General features: G+C 40.3%; 1 pseudogene; it reads left to right on the forward strand.

Moving 5' to 3' along the window:
* LOC101126433 (PRELI domain containing protein 3B-like) lies at positions 1–17,670 on the forward strand (annotated as a pseudogene).
* The last annotated feature ends 647 nt before the right edge of the window (positions 17,671–18,317 follow it).

Genomic DNA, 18,317 nt, shown 5'->3' on the forward strand with positions numbered 1-18,317 from the left:
ATGAAAGTCTGGAAGGTTTACACCATTGAAGATGCCGCTGTTTTTACAGAAAAGCTCATGCAAGCCATCAAGCCTGAAACAATAAATTCTTGCTGGAGAAAACTGTATCCAGACGTTGTTCATAACTTCCCAGAATTTACAAAAGAGCCAATCAAGGAAATTATGAAAGAGATTGGGGATATGGCAAAAAAGTTGGGGAGTGAAGGGTTTCAAGATACGAATCTTGGAAATATTCAAGCGCTAATAGATACCATGCCAGAGGAATTAACAGAAGATGACTTGGTGGAGGTGAGTTCTTCTGAACCAGTGCTAGACAATGAGGAAGAAGATGTGGAAGAAGCAGTGCCAGAAAACAAATTGACATTAGACAATCTGGGAGAAGGGCTCAGATTATCCAAGATTGCTTTTGATTTCTTTTATGACATGGGCTTTCTATATATGGGCACTGAAACTAAAGCAAATGGTGGAAGAATTGGTACTAAATAGAAACATTTTGAGAGACATGAAAAAGCAAAAAAGTCAGATAAATTACCACATATTTTCCTAAAGTTACACCAACTGTGCCTGCCTCTGCTGCCCCCTCTTCCACCTCCTTCACTTCCACCTCTGCCTTCCCTCAGATAGCAAGACCAACCCCCGTCTTCCTCCTCCTCCTCAGTCTGCTCAATATGAAGACAAGAAAGATAAAAGTCTTTATGATGATTCACTTCTACTTACTGAATAGTAAATACATTTTCTCTTCCTTAGGATTTTTTAATAATATTTTCTTTTATCTAGCTTACTTTATTATAGGAATATAGTATATAATACATGTAGCATACAAAATATGCATTAATTGTTTATGCTGTCAGTGAAGCTTCCACCCAACAGTAGGCTATTAGTAGTTAGGTTTGGGGGAAGTTAAAGGTTATACATGAAGTTTTCACTGCCTGGTGCATCCATGCCCTTAATCCTCCCATCGTTCAAGGGTCAACTTTGGTTTTGACCCTTGAGCGGTGATGAGGATTAGGGACACAATGCAGGATTTTGAACAGAGGCATGACATGATCATTATGACTACTTACTTATCATTAGAGATGATGTGCTTCAATTATACATTCTGGGATCTTACCTTAAGTCCGAAAAACTTTTTAGTAGATTAGTCCTTTTTCAAATATTCTGCTCGGGTTTACAGGGATTATTTTTTACAACAGGACTTTAAAATAGGACTAAATTTGCCAAGGACCTCTTCCATGTTCACAAAACCACCTTTAAATATGACATCTCTGGAGAGGAGTGTGTGCGTGTGTTTGTGTGAATGTGTCTAAGTGTGTATGTGTGTGAATGCATGGGTGTGGTGGTGAGGGTGTGCATACATGTATGTGGAGGGCTTGGTGTGTACATGTATGTGCAGGCACACACTCACACGCTCCCAAGCTAATACCTGAATGCTGCTGCCATCCTACTGGACTCATGCCAAGTCCCTTCCCACTCTGATATTTTAGGTGCAAACCTGTGTTTCTGGGTGTGGAGCAGAGTCTGAGAAAAAGTAATATCCCTAGGCCTGTAGTCATGGGCCAGTATGCCTCTGCAATAAATGAAACTTCAGCTCTAGATACACACAGCTCGGGCAACTTGACATCTGCGTGAAAGATTTTGTAAATTATGCATTTTCTTCATGCTGCATAGTTAAATGAGAGATGATAGATACAATGTTAGATCTTGTGCAGGCATTTAGAAGGAACGACATCATCTTCAGCTGGTTGGGAAACAGATAGCAAGGACAAAAGAGTATTCTTTCACATTGTATTTTTCCACAAAAGCCCTGTCACCAGGCACCACGTATTTCAAAGAAATTTTACTGCTAGAACTTTGTGGTACATTTTAGGGTTTCTAGCAGCAAGGGCATTAACTTCTCATATTTTGCTTCATTCCTGATATCTTTATTGAAAGTTAATTTTTCTTTACAGGTCGTTGTACTTGCTAATATTGCCTGAATAAAATGTAATGGTGCAATAAGGTAGAATTTGTCCCATGGAACAGATAAACGTGAGGCTATTGAATAGGGACCTTCAGCTTACCACCCTTTGTTTGCTGTTCCAAGTGCCTCTATGATAAGCTTAACAGATCCTTTAACTATTAAACTTTCATATCCAAAAGGCACTCTATTAACATATTTATCTAATAAGAGAGGAGTGCAATATTACCCCGTATTCATTTCTTTTTTAAAATTCATCTAGAAAATTGAATTAAACCAATTCAAATCTTCTGATAGAACATGCAAGCCAGTAAACTTTCTTCTCTGTCTCTCTTCTAACTGTCATGTAATCTAAATGCTGGCACTCAGTAGTTTTCTTAAATTATTATTTGTCTAAGGGTGTTTACATCAATATTCAAACCGAATGGTAATCTTCTGAGATGGAAAATATGGCAGTTTAGATGTATTCTTTTGCTGATACAGTCAACGAAAGCATGGACCCTGGAAGTAGCCTGCCTAGGTTTGAAGCCCAGGCCTGAGCCCACTAACTTTGTAAATAAGGTCAAGTTATCTAACCTCTCTGGAATTCCATTTCATTATCAGTGAAATGGAAATAGCAATACGGATGTCAAGAGGATAAAATGAATTCATATATGAAAGCACTTAGAACAGTATTCGATACGTGATAAGTTGCTATCGATAAATGGAAAAATATTTATGACCTACTCTAAAGAAAAAAACTTGTGAGGTGGGGGACATGTAAATTACTGCCTCTACCTCTAGCATTATTTTGCTATAGACCAGCTGGTCCCATTAAGTCTCTAAATCCTCAAAGGTATGGGGCCCATGCTCTCTCCTCCTTGCAAAGATAGTATTCACACAGGTGATTCTGAACATGAGGCCAAATTGCCATTCTCATTTCTTCTCTTCTTTTTTGAATGTTCTCGTTGATTATTGGGGAAGAATATCTTGAGCTTATCTCTGTGAGGGAAGACCTAATATGCTCCTTCCCAGGATTATTGGTGTTTATGGGGGCAATACGGAGTGGCAAGGCCTAAGAGTATGAATAATATAACCCAGAAATGGTTTTAGGGATTCACGCTCCCTGGCATTCTGGTGAAATGCTGATGCTGCCATCCTTCAGGGATGCAGATCAGTGTCGAAGTGAACCAGAGAGAGTGTTGTGCATTATTTCCTATACATGCCCCCCCCACACACACTAACATGGCCCTGGCCCACACAGTGATCATTCACTCAAAAATGGCTTGTCCTTCCACCCATCTCCCTCCTGAAGGTTCTGCGTTTGTTCCCTCCACCCAGAACGCTCTGGTCCAGCCCATGTGTTACTTCCTCAGAAAGGTTTTCTGTGATCAATCAAGGGGCTGGAACAGTAGCTGGCACATGATAGACACGCAATAAATAGTTATAGATATATGAAGGAATGATCTGTGTTTTCACAAAGTCAAACAGTATCTAGCCAAAAAGCTACAAAGTCAAAAGACAGCCTTTGTCACTTTCTTTTGAGGGGATAGAAGAGTTAACATATACACATGGTTCAAAAGTCAAGTAGTACAAAATAATGTACAGTGAAAAGTCATCTATTTTCCTGTCCTTCATCCATCCTGTTCTCCTCCTAGATACAACTGATGTTGTGAATTTTTTGTGTGTCCATAGATATTTTCCTTTTGTCAACCACTATGTGTGTATGTGTATAGACATACCTATACAGCTATACATATGTATGTATAATCTGCCCTCCCCTCCCAATTTATAACGATTATAAACAATCTTTGTTGTCTATTTCTTCCCAGAACTCTTCTGTCTTTGCTTTGTGTTTTGTCTGTTTTGAACACCTAATATAGTTGAGCTTAGAGAATTACCAAATCAAATAATAATTATTCAAGTTCTTTAAAATGAGAGCTATTTCACTGAGAATAATGGCCTCAAGTCAAACACCACATGTCCTCTCTTATAAATGGGAGCTAAACAATGGGTACACATGAACATACAGGTGGAATAATGGACACTGGAGACTCCAAAACATGGGAGGATAGGAGAGATGGGGGCTGAAAAATTTCCTAGTGAGTACAATGTTCACTATTTGGATGAGGCGTACACTAGAAGGCCAGACTTCACCAGTGCACAATATATTCATGTAACAAAAATGCACTTATATCTCCAGATACATAAATGTTTTAATTTAAAATAAGTAAAATAAAATGAGAGCTCCTCTAATGTTTAAAAGTCATCTTGTTTATAAAAATTTATTTTGGGCCAGGCGTGGTGGCTCACGTCTGTAATCCCAGCACTTTGGGAGGCCAAGGCGAGCAGAACACTTGAGGTCAGGAGTTCGAGACCAGCCTGGCCAACATGGTGAAACCCCGTCTCTACTAAAAATATAAAAATTAGTGGGGCGTGGTGGTGCATGCCTGTAATCCCAGCTACTTGGGAGACTGAAGCAGGAGACTCGCTTGAACCCGGGAGGCAGAGGTTGTGGTGAGCCGAGATCGTGCCACTGCACTCCAGCCTGGGCAACAAGAGCAAGACTGTCTCAAAAAAAAAAAAAATATATATATATATATATATAGCAACTCATTTTTTAGAATACTATGTGTTATATAAAACAAAATGTAAAATCTACAGATAAGTTCATGAGGAGATAACCTCTCTATGGCATGGGATATATTAGGAGAAGGCTCAGGAACATATCCTATCAACATAGGATATGTGGTATTTTTATATTTAACATTAGTATGAATGTGATTTTTAAACACAGAGGGATTCTGGTAACAAATTAACTAAGCATTTTTATCCTTAAACAGTTTTTTGGAACGACTTACATACATAGGTTAAAAATCTCCATGTCCTATGTGATCCATGTCTAGTTATGTTGTTTGGGCCTCTAATGCTAACATTCCTTTATTTTCTACCCACTCAACTGCATGAAGCCATGACTTCTGCCTTTCCTCCTTTCTAGAACATGTTATTTTACTTGTCTTATCTTACATCCCAGGGGTAATGTACAAATTTCTGCCCAACACAAATATCTACTTACTTCTTTTTACCCCCATTTTCAAATTTTCAGCTCTTACAAAATCTCTTTGAGGCTCACCCATAGCTAAAAGTGATGAACCATAGAATAGGTTATGACAAGTGCTGTGTCTTAGAAATAGGAATCGTTTCTAAATTCATTGGCTTAAAAGCCAATACTTTCCCACCATGAAGCCTATTATGGAAATGAATAAAACTGTAAAGTAATGAATTAAAGGTAATTTCGCATTGTAAACCATTTGCCACATTTGACTTACAAATTTCACATTTAAATAAAAGAAGGTGGGGTTGAAATAAAAAGCTGTTACACAAGGAAAAAAGAAAAATACTTAATAGAAATTCATGATCAATATTTCTCTTGAAAGAAAAATAGATTACTTTTGATAAGAGTTCAAACAAGTGACTCATGACAATATTAGTTATACATTTAAATATAAATGCATGTGTGTGTGTGTGTGTGTGTGTATGCACAGACAACAGTAAATTTCTTTGGCAAGCTTGGGTTCTTCTCCAACCTGTGGCCAACTGAACTGAATAGCATCCTTGGAACTTTATCTTCTACCACTAATAGGCTATATTTCGGACAGACAAATTGAACAGAAGAATGAGAAAATGTAGCTGTAGAAGTTTTTTTTAGAAAAATTTATTCAATATTATGTTTTCAAATACAGAAACTATATACATACAAAAATATAAATATGTGTGTGTGCATTTTTCATAATAAAAACTACAGAAAGCAAATCAATACTTGGCAACATTTTCTTGGCTGGAAGAAATATGCAGAATGTATAGTGATTCTCAAATGGAGGTTTACATCTGGGGAGGTACTGAAATCTCAAAAAAAGGGAAAGATGCAAAATTTTTTTATTCCACTATAAGCAAAGAATCTGAAGCGTTACAAAACATGGGTATGTGGGAGATAGAAAGAGGGTAAGTGACTATAGTACTGCTTGGACTAAAGAAAGAAATATTCTCTGTTTGGACTCTGGCCCCAAGTTCATAATCATGATTCTAACAGCCAGCATTTTTTGGCCATCACTCTAAGCGCCAGGCACCGGACTAAGCACTACCTCATTTTATCCTTCCCTGACCTTCATATACACACTGTTAATACCTCTATTTTATGGATGAAGAAACAGATGTCTCGAGAGCTCAAGTAACTTACCAAGATCACACAAATAGTAAAGTCAAAGTCAAGATTTGAAACAGGACATCAATGCTTTACTTTTCTTTTCTTTTTTTGAGATGGAGTCTCTCGCTCTGTAGCCCAGGCTGGAGTGCAGTGGCGCCATCTCGCCTCACTGCAAGCTCCGCCTCCCGGGTTCACGCCATTCTCCTGCCTCAGCCTCCTGAGTAGCTGGGACTACAGGCACTCGCCACCAGGCCCGGCTAATTTTTTTTTTGTATTTTTAGTAGAGACGGGGTTTCACCACGTTAGCCAGGATGGTCTCGATCTCCTGACCTCGTGATCTGCCCGCCTCAGCCTCCCAACGTGCTGGGATTACAGGCGTGAGCCACCGGGCCCGGCCAGGACATCAACGCTTTTAACCGCTGTATACTATGCTACTCTATTCTATTCTGCTCTACTGGAAAGAACTGATTTTTGCTTTTCACTAAAACATTCTCATTAATGTCTTTGCTATAGTTGACTATGATTACACCATATAGTCTGTTCTCTTAAACCATATCATTTCCTAAGAGCTATATTCCAAAATTATTTGGATATTTAGCATAAATAGATGGATTGTACTGGGATTCAATGGTTGAACTGCTGGCTTCCTACAAATTTGTTCTGTGGCGAGGTGCGTAATAAAAGCTCTTTTGTCTAACAGGAATAATAATAGCTAATGATTTTTGAGTACCATGTGCTAGCTGCTATTCTGAGAGCTTTAAGTTTATTAACTGAAAGAGATTTAATCTTCATAACAACCTTATGAAGTAGGTGCTATTATTATATCCAATTTATAGATGGGAAAACTGAAAATGTGCTTTTTGAAGACCTGTGAACAGATATAATCCCTAAAAAGATACGAAAAGCAAGCTGCAAAATTAAAACAAATGCTTAATAAAATGTCTACCATACATAACATTATATAGGTTCTATTAGTTGTTGAATGTAATATATGTAAAGTCTTTATTACATCTGAAAACAACTTGTAGAATAGATTTTTCTCACTTGCAAGAATTCCTGAGTATTCACTGTGCTTGCTAAGAAAGACGTCTCAGCCAACCTTTAAATAAAATGAGTATTCATAGCCAAAGAACTCAAAAGGAAAATCATAAAAATCTCTCAAACATTTTCACTGAAAAAACAGAGAGAGAGAGAGAGAGAAAAAGAAAGTTGAGGGGTTTCCCAAAGAAAGGGAAAGACTTTTGAAAGGGCTAAAATGGCCTTGGAAGTGCTAAGGACTTTACATTCACCTTGTTCAAGTTCACTCTAAGTTTAAGATGCGCTAAAGAACCATGAAATAAGATTTGAAAGCTGATGATCCTGCTCTGCTCCCCGCTGGCCGTATGACCCTGGGCAAAGCCCTTAGTGGCCCTGTTCCTCATCATCAAACAGTACAGTTGTAAAGATTAAACAAGATTGTGTATTGGAAACTGCTTTGCCAACCATATATTTCTACAGAAGTAAGGTAGAGCTGTTAATTCCAGCCATTCAGTTTTTCTCCTATTGAGACAAGAGCAATTAAAATTCTAAGGTATTTTTAAAAGAAATTTTGTTTTCTTTATTATTAAGTAAATGTAATAATGCAACAAAATGTTGTCAAGTCACTCTCTGTCCTTGGGAGACTTCTTTCTATAAATAGCTAAGGATAATTAGCCTATTGACTTTCTGTAAATGAGCATTACTTAGATGCTGGAGAAGTTTATTTATTTAAGTAGTCTCAACATACTCTCTGAAATATTATTTATGCCTGCCAGTGCTCATCAAGGTGCCCTGAGCACTTTTCAGCCACCAGCCTCTGGGTAAGGTGCTGCTGAGACCCACAAGGCAAATGTCCACTCTGTTTTCTCAAAAACCCAAGTCCCTGCAGCTGCCTGTGGGGCTGCCCTAAACTGCATGAGGGCCGCAAGGCACCCTTTCTCTCACTCAAGGCCTGGGCTTGAGCAGAAGAGATAAAGACCTTCTTTTCTCATGTTCAGTGAGGAGATGGCTCAATCTGCCAGCCAGACTTTCCCCTCCACTTCAGAAATTTAAGGAACCCTATGCAAGGGGACCTTGCAAGCCCGTCTTGGCACAGAGGTCACTAGAGACAAAATAAAGAGAAGCAGAGAGAGAAAGAGGGGAATGGTGGAATCCTGCAACTCTCTCCAGCTACCCAACTATGTGCCAATTAATTTTCACGATATTTTCACCTGGCTGAGTGGAGCCTCAAATACTGAGGACAGCCAAACCTTCCTTCCCCCTTCTCTTAAGCTGTGTCCCCACCCCAGCACCTGCGTCCCTGCACTCACAGGCATATGCATAGCATTATGTCTTCTACCTGGGAGAGACGGGTGGGTGTGATGAAAGGGGAGGAGGATTAAGAAGACAAATGTAGAGGAAGGGGCAAAGGGTAAGGTAACTACTCCATCTCTGTCCCTCACTCCGAAACTGAAGCGTTTGAGAGATTTAGTGCAGCTCCAGAGTAGCAGAGCCACCTCTTGGCTGGGGCAACAAAGGGCAGGGCAGCAGGGCCATTCTCCCAGCCCCTTAAAGAAGGCGGGAACACCTGAACTCTGGAAGCACTGGAAACGTGGAATCAGCCCAGACTTGTCGCAGGAATTCTTGTGCTGGGCGCGGCAGCAGTGAGAAATCACCAAGTGACATTCCCACATCAGAGTTAGAATAGAATCTGAATCAAGGGTGCACGAATCACTGCTGCCAGCCTGGTGCATAGATGTGCATAAAGCACCCTAAAAACAACACCCAGAAATAGTGCAAGTGACCTTGAGAGGCCACCAGAGTCAGACAGGTGGGGGTTCATGCTATCATGGCTTACTACCTAATGACAAATGTGGCCTGGTACACCTTGGTTACATTCCCTGCATTACTCCTCTCACTAATCCATCCATGTGTCTTACTGTCCTGACCCACATCACAAAGCTCCCCTGTAGATGGAGTGGGAAGCCTTCAGCTCCCAATGGAGAACCACTTGTGGACTCGACAAAACTCCTTCTCATATAAAAGTTCAACTAGGTTTTTGACTCTTTATCAAAAATTCGAACATGGGACAAGTTAATAAAGTTTACACCTGTCAGTGAGACAAAGATGATAACAATTAGGCACAAAAACTGACTCATCCCATGCAACTCTTGCACCCAAGAGGGCTGTGTAACAGGTAGTCTGAACTTGCTGCATCTTTGTCTAAATCTTTGTCAAAAGAAAGACAGCACTGAGACAGGCTTACACTGAACCTAATGAGTTGCTCTGGTGGTCTTCCCAAGCTTGAAGCAACTATTTCTGTCTTCCCAGGACTGAAATGGTTATGAATCACTGTTTCTGTGTTTAAATGTTGATTTCTTATGATTTTCAAACATAAATGTTGCTACTTTTAGCTGCTCACAGATCTAGAAAGACATGGATACATACCTAAAATTTGTGGCTGTATTAGATACAATCTCCTTTCACAAAATCTTGCATATTGCACTACTTGCAAAAGGGTGCCTTTTCCCAGTTGTATGGCAGGGAGTGGGAGGAAATTTCACTTTATGTTAAAATGTCAACTTTTGATGGAACAAAACCTGAAAATGGAGAGACTATCACATGAATAAGAGAAGACAATATTGTCCATTTACTACCTAGGTAGATTTCATTGTTTCTTTAAAAAAAAATGTTTGAAATGGAAAGGAACTTTTAAAAGCCAAATTAGGCACCAAAAAAAAGTTCTTATCTTACTCTGATTCCCCCTAGTCCCATTCACCTCTGTCTATGACCCAAAGCATTCTAGGGAGAATAATAGGAAGAAGTAAAAGGAAAAGAAGGTAGAGGATGAATAAAATTGTCCTCCAAGAAAGTGGGAGACACTAAAAATTAGGGAAAAGGATTCAGAACTTCAAATGAAATCGCAGAATAAAATCTTACATTTTTGCTCCAACACAACCATGATTTCTATGCTCACGAGTTACATTAATATAAGATGTAATTTAATGGGTCTTCATTTGCCATTTGAAATCCGTTTAACAGAGTTGCTCTATCTGGTTTTATCTACTTTAATTAATGTTTACACTTCTACTCCTAAATCTAAGGCATCTTCAAAAAGGGTATTGCCTAACATTTTAAAATAATACAACTGTTACTCTAAATAGTCATTTAGTCTCAATCCTACTTGGGTTTATTTGCTTCTGGCTGGAGTACAGTGGCTCATTCATAGCTCACTGCAGCCTCAATCTGCCAGGCTCAAGTGATCCTCCAGCCTCAGCCTCCCGAGTAGCTGGCATGTGCCAGCATGCCTGGCTGATTTTTTATTTTTATTTTTAGTAGTGATGAGGTCTTCCAATGTTCCCCAGGCCGATCTTGAACTCCTGGCCTCGAGCAATCCTCCCGCTTCAGCGTCCCAAAGTACTGGGGCTACTGCACCCAGCAAGTTTAAAATCTTTAATGGAACAAAGGAGGGTCACTATTTCAGGGGAACACTCCTTGCTACATGGACAAAGGATGCAGGAGCTGGAATCTAGCTTTTGTTTTTGTCCTCCTTCGCTGAGCAGCAGGAGCAGAGGATTGAGCTAATTGACTTCCATAACTCATGGCACATTGCTTTACTTGGTCCTAGGAAAGTCTCTCTTTTATTTTACTTTCGAATTTTGTACTACTGCCTATTCCTTTTCCATCTCCCCCTCCCCAAACTGGCTTCGTTTCTCATGTGTTTGATATATTTTTCTTTTATCGGACCACCCTTATTCTGTACTCAAGCCTCCCCCTAATCTTGGCACCCACTCTCCAGAGTCTTCTCCCCATCTATGGTCATGCCCTGATGTCAGCTTTAGCACCCTGGGTTATCTGTCCCTCTGCCTCCTCACTCACCATTTCCTTCCCTGCTGGCTTGATGTTGCCATGACTGTCCAATCAGTAACCACCCTGCTAGGCTCAGGGCTGCAGTTCTCAAACAAGGGCAATCTGCAGGAATAGCCTGGATCTTCCAGGAGGCCTTTGGCTTCCCAGAATCTGCTCTCAGGGAACCTCCATCTAATACATAACCAAAAAAAAAAAAATAAGTCTCTTGGAACTCTAAGGAGTATGTGCCATACATACTCCTAATTCAGAATTGGAGAACAAAAAGTATCTTCATAATGGCATTGAACTCTACTTCAGGGGAATTTGGAAAATATGAAAGGGACAAAATACTTGTTTGTGTCTGCTCTTCATCAGTGGTGGCCTGCTATTCAGGATTTACTAGGCAACCATAATGTTCGAGCATTGACTAGCTATCCAGAATGCAGACAATGTGTGTCCCCAATTCGAAAGAAGCATAAAGGAGAAAATATTATTGTGTTTATAACACAATAAAGGGATTGAAAATGAGCCATGGTCTGCCAAACTAACAATGTTCAGATTTGTGCTACTGTTCAGGGCCTGTTGCCGATCTTGGACTCCAGTGGACCCTGCTGTAGGCTGAAAGAGTTCTTAAATGTCCAAGAAAACTCTGGTCACCCACTGGACACACCATTCTCTTGGTGGGATTTACCACAGCAGGCCCATCAGAGAGGTGGCTTAGTATGGAAGACTGTTATTAATTGTGTTCTTTATGAAAAAGCTTTCAAAATATGCAATGCGATGGAAGTTCTTTGAAACTCATTTTAAATCTTCAATCTGGCAATGTCAAGCAGACAAAACATGGAGCAGCATATGTTTTTAAGTATCTCACAGCTGTCGTCTTAAAAGCTGTAGACAGCTTTAGTTCAGCCAACATACTCATTTCCTGCAAATAAAAAGTTGAACAGATAAATACCCATATCTCTGCACTCAAAATGCATGTGCTTGAATATTATTCTTCATTATATATAGCACTTTTTATTTGTAAAGCACTTTCTAATTACTCTGGTGACTTACTCTCTAAGACAATCCTGCAAATGGCATCTTCAGAGTTGATAGACAAGAGAACTAAAATGCTGAGACTGTGGCACAGGCTGAGGGCCTGTGCCTCTTAGGTCCTGCAGCTCCATGTGTTGGGATGAGGAGATGCTGAAAAATGTGAGGTGCATTTAGAGACTTCTGAATCACTACTTTCTGCCCTAAGTGGATGTTCTTGGGGCAACCTGTCATGTGGTGAGATCTGTCCTTGGCAATATGAAAGTAATGCTGGTTTATACTTTATGATTCTTTTCTCCTAAGTTACTTAAAGTGCTTTTCAGGTAATAACTCATAAATTACCCTAGCATCTCTATGATACATGTCTGTGGCAGATATTATCTTCATTTTAGCAATAAGAAAGAAATGGAAGCATAGAGTCATAGAACAACTTAGAGCCTCCCCTGGCTCCCAGCCAGCAGGCTGATTTAGCAAAGAAGCATGCAAGTAAATTCAATGAAGATCATTTTTCTTTGAGACAGGGTCTCGCTCTGTTGCCAGGCTGAAGTGCAGTGGTGCAGTCATAATTCATTATAACCTCAAACTCCTGGGCTCAAGCTGTCCTCCCTCTTCGGCCTCCCAAGTAACTGAGACTAGAGGTGTGCACCACCATGCCCAACTAAAATTTTTTAAGAAATAGGGTCTTTCTATGTTGGGCAGGCTGCTCTTGAACTCCTGGCCTTAAGTGATTCTCCTGCCTCAGCCTCCCCAAGTGCTGGTAATACAGGCACGAGCCACCATGCCTGGACTCAATGAAGAACATTCTGATGGAAAATACTTCAAACATACTTATCTATTAGCAACAAAACTAAGAAATAATTATGTGGTGAGTCCGAAATAGGGCTCTTTGCATTGATGATTCACAAGAAATATTACATGACTGCAGCAACAATAAGAATCTGCGTGTTCTTTGTTTAGGAGCTGATTGCAGACCCACTTTGGCCATTTAAACTTCTTTTCAAGGCCAATAAATTCTTATTGAGGGATTTTTTTGTTCCCCTCTATTCAGAAAATAGAAGCCCCTTTTGCAACAGAAAATGTTTCTCTGACAAAAAATGTTTTTAAAACTTTGTGAAGTAAACAGAAAAAAAGAAATGGAACAAGTATAGTTCCTGCCATACATAATTAACCGGGTAGCTCTTAGCATGTGTGTGTGTTTATTCATCTGATTTTCCAGCTCTTTCAAGGATCCAAATGTAAAATGGAGCACTTGGGAAAAACTCACAGATTTATAAGGCACTCTGGGGAATGCAAGGTCTATAAACCCACACATTAGCCTCATCCATAGCTAGGGTATGAAGTTCTTTTACTGCCGCAATATGGACCGCGATGTTTCTAATCCAGAGATAATTTGGTATCAGTAACCAATATAACATTGGCACTGAAATGTCCTTCATTTGCCTTAACTGCTTCCAACCTAGGCAACGTGAACGTAATTGAGTGGAAATTGCTTTTCAAGGAGTTGTGTCTGCACTAGAACATGAAACAAAGGATTGAGAGTCCATCTCATCTCCTCAGGCCAGCTACCAAGCACTTTTATATTTGAAAACTTAACAGAAAGTTCATATGGTGGCTTCTCATGCTGAATTTATATGGTTTAAGTAGAATTATGTACTGAATACAGTTTTCACAAGCCAATAAACAGGAGTGCAAAAATAGAACCTTTACTTTTCTCTGTAATCAAGCTAAACTTCTATCTCAAGCTCTGAGTCTTCTCTGTAGCAGGAAAGTTAATCTTCCCGATTTAAATTAATTCAAATTAGTGGTTCTTCAGTCACTTTGAGAATAAAATTAGACAAATTCAGGGTTTCATGCTTTCCCTTTCATTGTTTTTGGAAGTCAGTGCAGTTCTGTGGGAACTGCATGCATCATGGTGCTGAGAAGTGAGGCAGCTTCTCTCCACTGGCATCTGATGACAGCACTTTCACCTGCTGGTCTTTGGTCAATAGTCTCTATCTCCATAGCATCCTCTGTTGGTGTGCTTGGGTCACCATGGCCTCTGGCTTTTCCATGCTGCTCCTGACTGGAAACCCTTGTCACAACCTCTCTCAGCCATGTCCACAACCCACTAGGGACATTGAAAATTCTTGTGGGCTTTTCTCTAAGCTGCAGGAGTCTCAGAATTGCCAGAGCCCTTCTCACCTAGATTTGCCTCATTGTCCTCTCTGCTTTGCTACTGCTTCAATGTGCCCATGAGGTTCACTGTGCCTTCAGGCCTCACCCACAAAGCAAGCACAATTCTTCTGTGCTCTTGGAACCCTCCAAGTCAATCTGAGCCTTCTCTCAACCTCACCCAGGGATTGGTCACTGCTAAACAAGGACTCTAGAGTCAAACTTGCAGAGTGCAAACACTGGCTCTGCCACTTGCTAGCTATGAGACTTTGGGCCAGTCTCTTGACTCCTTTGTGCCTCAGCTTTCTCATCTACAAAATGGGATCTACATCATAAGGTTGTTGAGAAGAGTAAATGGATTAAAATACATACACTTGGAATACTGGTTGGCACATAGTAAGTACTACATGGGTTGGATATGATTATTGCTGCTGGTCCATGGTGGAGGCTGAGGATGGGGCACTTCTCTCAGAGCCATATCAGCATCTCCCTCCAAGCCCGTTGAGGGGAAGAATTAGCTGTCACTTCGCACTGTCTTCTCATTCTAATGTCTGTTGTATAAACATTGTGCTCTGAATCTTTCAGTCTCTTAGGTTTTGGGAAATCAAAACACCTTTTCTCTTTCAAAAACCTGAACTTATCCAATTTCAGTCTTTGACTCTGCTATAGACATCAAGAAACTATTAAACTGTTGGAAATTAAAAGTCAAGAATTTGTCTTCTTCACTTGTCTCTCCCCTAAGGTAATAGCCCTGATCTCCCTGATCAGGGAGAAAGACTATAAGTTACAAAGTTAGCATTTCCCTCGTTTTTGTTTTTTTTTTTTTTTTTTTTTGGATGAGGAAATTAAGTTTCCATCCAATTATTTTTTTCTTTTTATTCCTTTTACGGCCATCAGAAAACTTCAGAAGAAAGAGAGATAGAAAATAGGATATTATGGGGATAAAAAGGGAGAAGGACAAGATGGCTGGCTGAATCCAGCCAGGAAGAGCTTCTCCCACTAAGAGAGGCCAGAGTAGCATGGCATATTCCAAACAGATCTTATGACAGAATGCACTGAAAGTGGATGGAGAAATGATGCAGATACTGGGGCTGAAGTGGGAGGAAGCTGGGAACCCTGCACAAGGTTGCCAAGTGCTGTGTCTCATTCCTGCCCCTGAAAGCTCCCAAGCAAGAGTGAGTGAGGGAATTGCAGAGTGGCTAACTCTTACCATGGACTGCTGGGATCCTAGCTGCAGGAGATCGCACGGCCCCCATGAGCATTTAAGTTGGCAGGGAAAACTACCAGGAGAGTCAGTAGAGACAGAGATCCAGTCTGCACGGAACCTGGGGAATTTGGTGTACAAAGGGGTGCAAAGGAATACGGACATACCACAAGGCTTGCCATACTTCTCTAGGTGGCTCTGACCTTTGTTAACTGCTTGACCTGGCAAGCAGGGCTGTCTTTTCCATGGGACCAAGTAAAGTGTGATCTACACACACACACACCCATCCACTGGTCCCTCCCAGGGTCCCTGCATGGCCACTTCCATGAAATCAGGCACACAGCGAAGCCTCCCCTGCTCTGCCAGAGCACTTTTGCCAATCACCAACACCATAGTGCTATTACTGGTGGCCCCTGCCACCCCACCATAGCACTTCACTGGTGGCCCCCACTGCTCTACTGGAGCACTTTCACCAATGGCCCCCCAACTGTCTTGCTGGAGTGCTTTTGCTGGTAATCCCTGATGCAACACTTTAGCCAGCAGCCACCAACAGAGCACTTTTGCCAGTGGCCTAGAAGCACCTCAACCCTCCAACCTCAGTATGGCCAGTGCTCAGCCTAGAGGGGCCAGAGGGCAAAGGCATGGGGATGGTCCCAGCCCCCTAAGGCTAGAGGACACAGCTCAGGAGTGCTATACTAAGGCTTGTCCATCTGAAAACATCCATAACTCCAACTTACAGTTGAAGTCAATCAACTGTATTACACTTAAATGATCCAAGAGTTGAAAGATGATATAACCATTTTAAGAAAGATTTAAACTGAACTTCTAGAATTGAAGAATTCACTACAGCAATTTTGGAATACAATGGAAGTATTAACAACAGAATAGTCCAAGCTGAGGAAAAAATCTCAGAGCTTGAAGATTGCTCCTTCGAATCAATGCAAGCAGACAAAAATATAGAAAAAAGAATTTTAAAAAATAAACAAAACCTCCAAGAAATATGGGATTATGTAAGGAGACCAAACCTATGACTCATTGACATTCCTGAAAGAAAAGGAAAGTAAGCAACTTGGAAAACATATTTCAGTATATAATTTACAAAAATTTTCCCAATCATGCTAGAGAGGTTGACATGCAAATTCAAAAAATTCAGAAAACCCCTGCAAGATACTATACAGGATGACCATTTCCAACACACAGTCATCAGATTGTCCAAGACCAACAGGAAAGAAAAAAATCTTAAAGGTAGAGGAAAGGAGCCAGTCACTTAAAAAGAAAACTCCATCAGGTTAACAGTGGACCTTTCAGCAGAAACCTTACAAGCCAGAAGAGACTGGGGGCCTATTTTCAGTGTCCTTAAAGAAAAGAACTTCCAACCAAGAATTTCATATCCCCCCAAACTAAGCTTTATAAACAAGGGAGAAATAAAATCCTTTTCAAACAAGCAAATGGTAAGGACATGTTTTACCACTAGGCCTGCCTTACATAAGGTCCTTAAGGAAGTGCTAAATATGGCAACAAAAGAAAGATTTCTGCCATCAAAAAAAAAAAAAAAACACACACACACATACACACTTGCAGATGTCGGGGACGGGGGCCGGTGTAGCCTCTGTGCCTTGTTCTCCCTAGCACCACCCGGACATCGCTCAGGCTGCCGGCACCGTGAAGATCTGGACTTCAGAGCATGTCTTTGACCACTCATGGGAAACTGTTACAACAGCTGCAATGCAGAAATACCCAAACCCTATGAACCAACTGTGGTTGGAGCTGATGTGTTGGACAGACATATAGATCCCTCTGGAAAGTTGCACAGCCACAGACTTCTCAGCACAGAATGGGGACTACCTTCCATTGTGAAGTCTCTTATTGGTGCAGCAAGAATGAAAACATATGTGCAAGAACATTCTGTAGTTGATCCTGTAGAGAAAACAATGAAACTTAAATCTACTAATATTTCATTTACAGATATGGTTTCAGCAGATGAGAGACTTATATACAAACCACGTCCTCGGGACCCAGAAAAAACTATTTTGACTCAAGAAGCCATAATCACCATGAAAGGAGTTAGCCTCAGCAGTTACTTTGAAGAACTGATGGCAAGTATGATATCCTCAAACACTAGTAAAGGCTGAGAAGCAATAGAATGGGTAATACATAAATTAAATGCTGAGATTGAAGAACTGACAGCCTCAGCAAGAGGAAGCATAAGGACTCCAATGGCAGCAGCGCATTTGCAGACAAGTGATCATAAAAGTTGGTAGACAACGTTGGGTAGCCCAGGTCTCTCCAAGCTGACTACATATTTATTTGTTATTTTAAAAATACAACTATATTTTAGGTAGTTTTTTAAATAAACTGGCATAAGGCTATGTGATTTTTGATCAAAGTGGATGCAGGGCCTCTAAATAAAAGGGATCATCTGAAATTAATGTTGTTTGAAATTACTATCTGATGTTGAGGGTTCCAGTCTTTCTGTGAAAATTCAACAAGAACTCCTTGGAAATTGGTATTAATATTGAATCTCCTTAAGGTAGAATTTTCAAGCTTTTCATATATGGGAACTCCACCTGACTTTGGACCAACCCCAGAACAGAGCAGAGCCACCTCCTATAGATGCCCATTGCCCTGCTGCTGTACACTTCAACAGCTTGTACAAGGGAACTCACTTAAAAGGAGAAATTGTGTAGTTTTAAAATATATTTTGTGTAAAATAACTTGCCGTGCTATAAACCACCGTTCAAAACCAGTGTTTTGATTTGGTACTTAAATATTTTTGGAGTGAAAATTATCACTAAAGTAACATGACTCCAACAAAAGTATGGTTTCATTAAAGAATACTATATTGATTTGCCAAAGTTTTGTATCTTAGTAAAGGTATTAACTTCCTTGGATTTGTACTTTGTGATTTTGTATGCTGTACCATGGGCTGGTTATGTTTACTG

Source organism: Gorilla gorilla, chromosome 6, assembly GCF_029281585.2.
Source record: "Gorilla gorilla gorilla isolate KB3781 chromosome 6, NHGRI_mGorGor1-v2.1_pri, whole genome shotgun sequence".
In the NCBI taxonomy this organism is placed as follows: domain Eukaryota; kingdom Metazoa; phylum Chordata; class Mammalia; order Primates; family Hominidae; genus Gorilla; species Gorilla gorilla.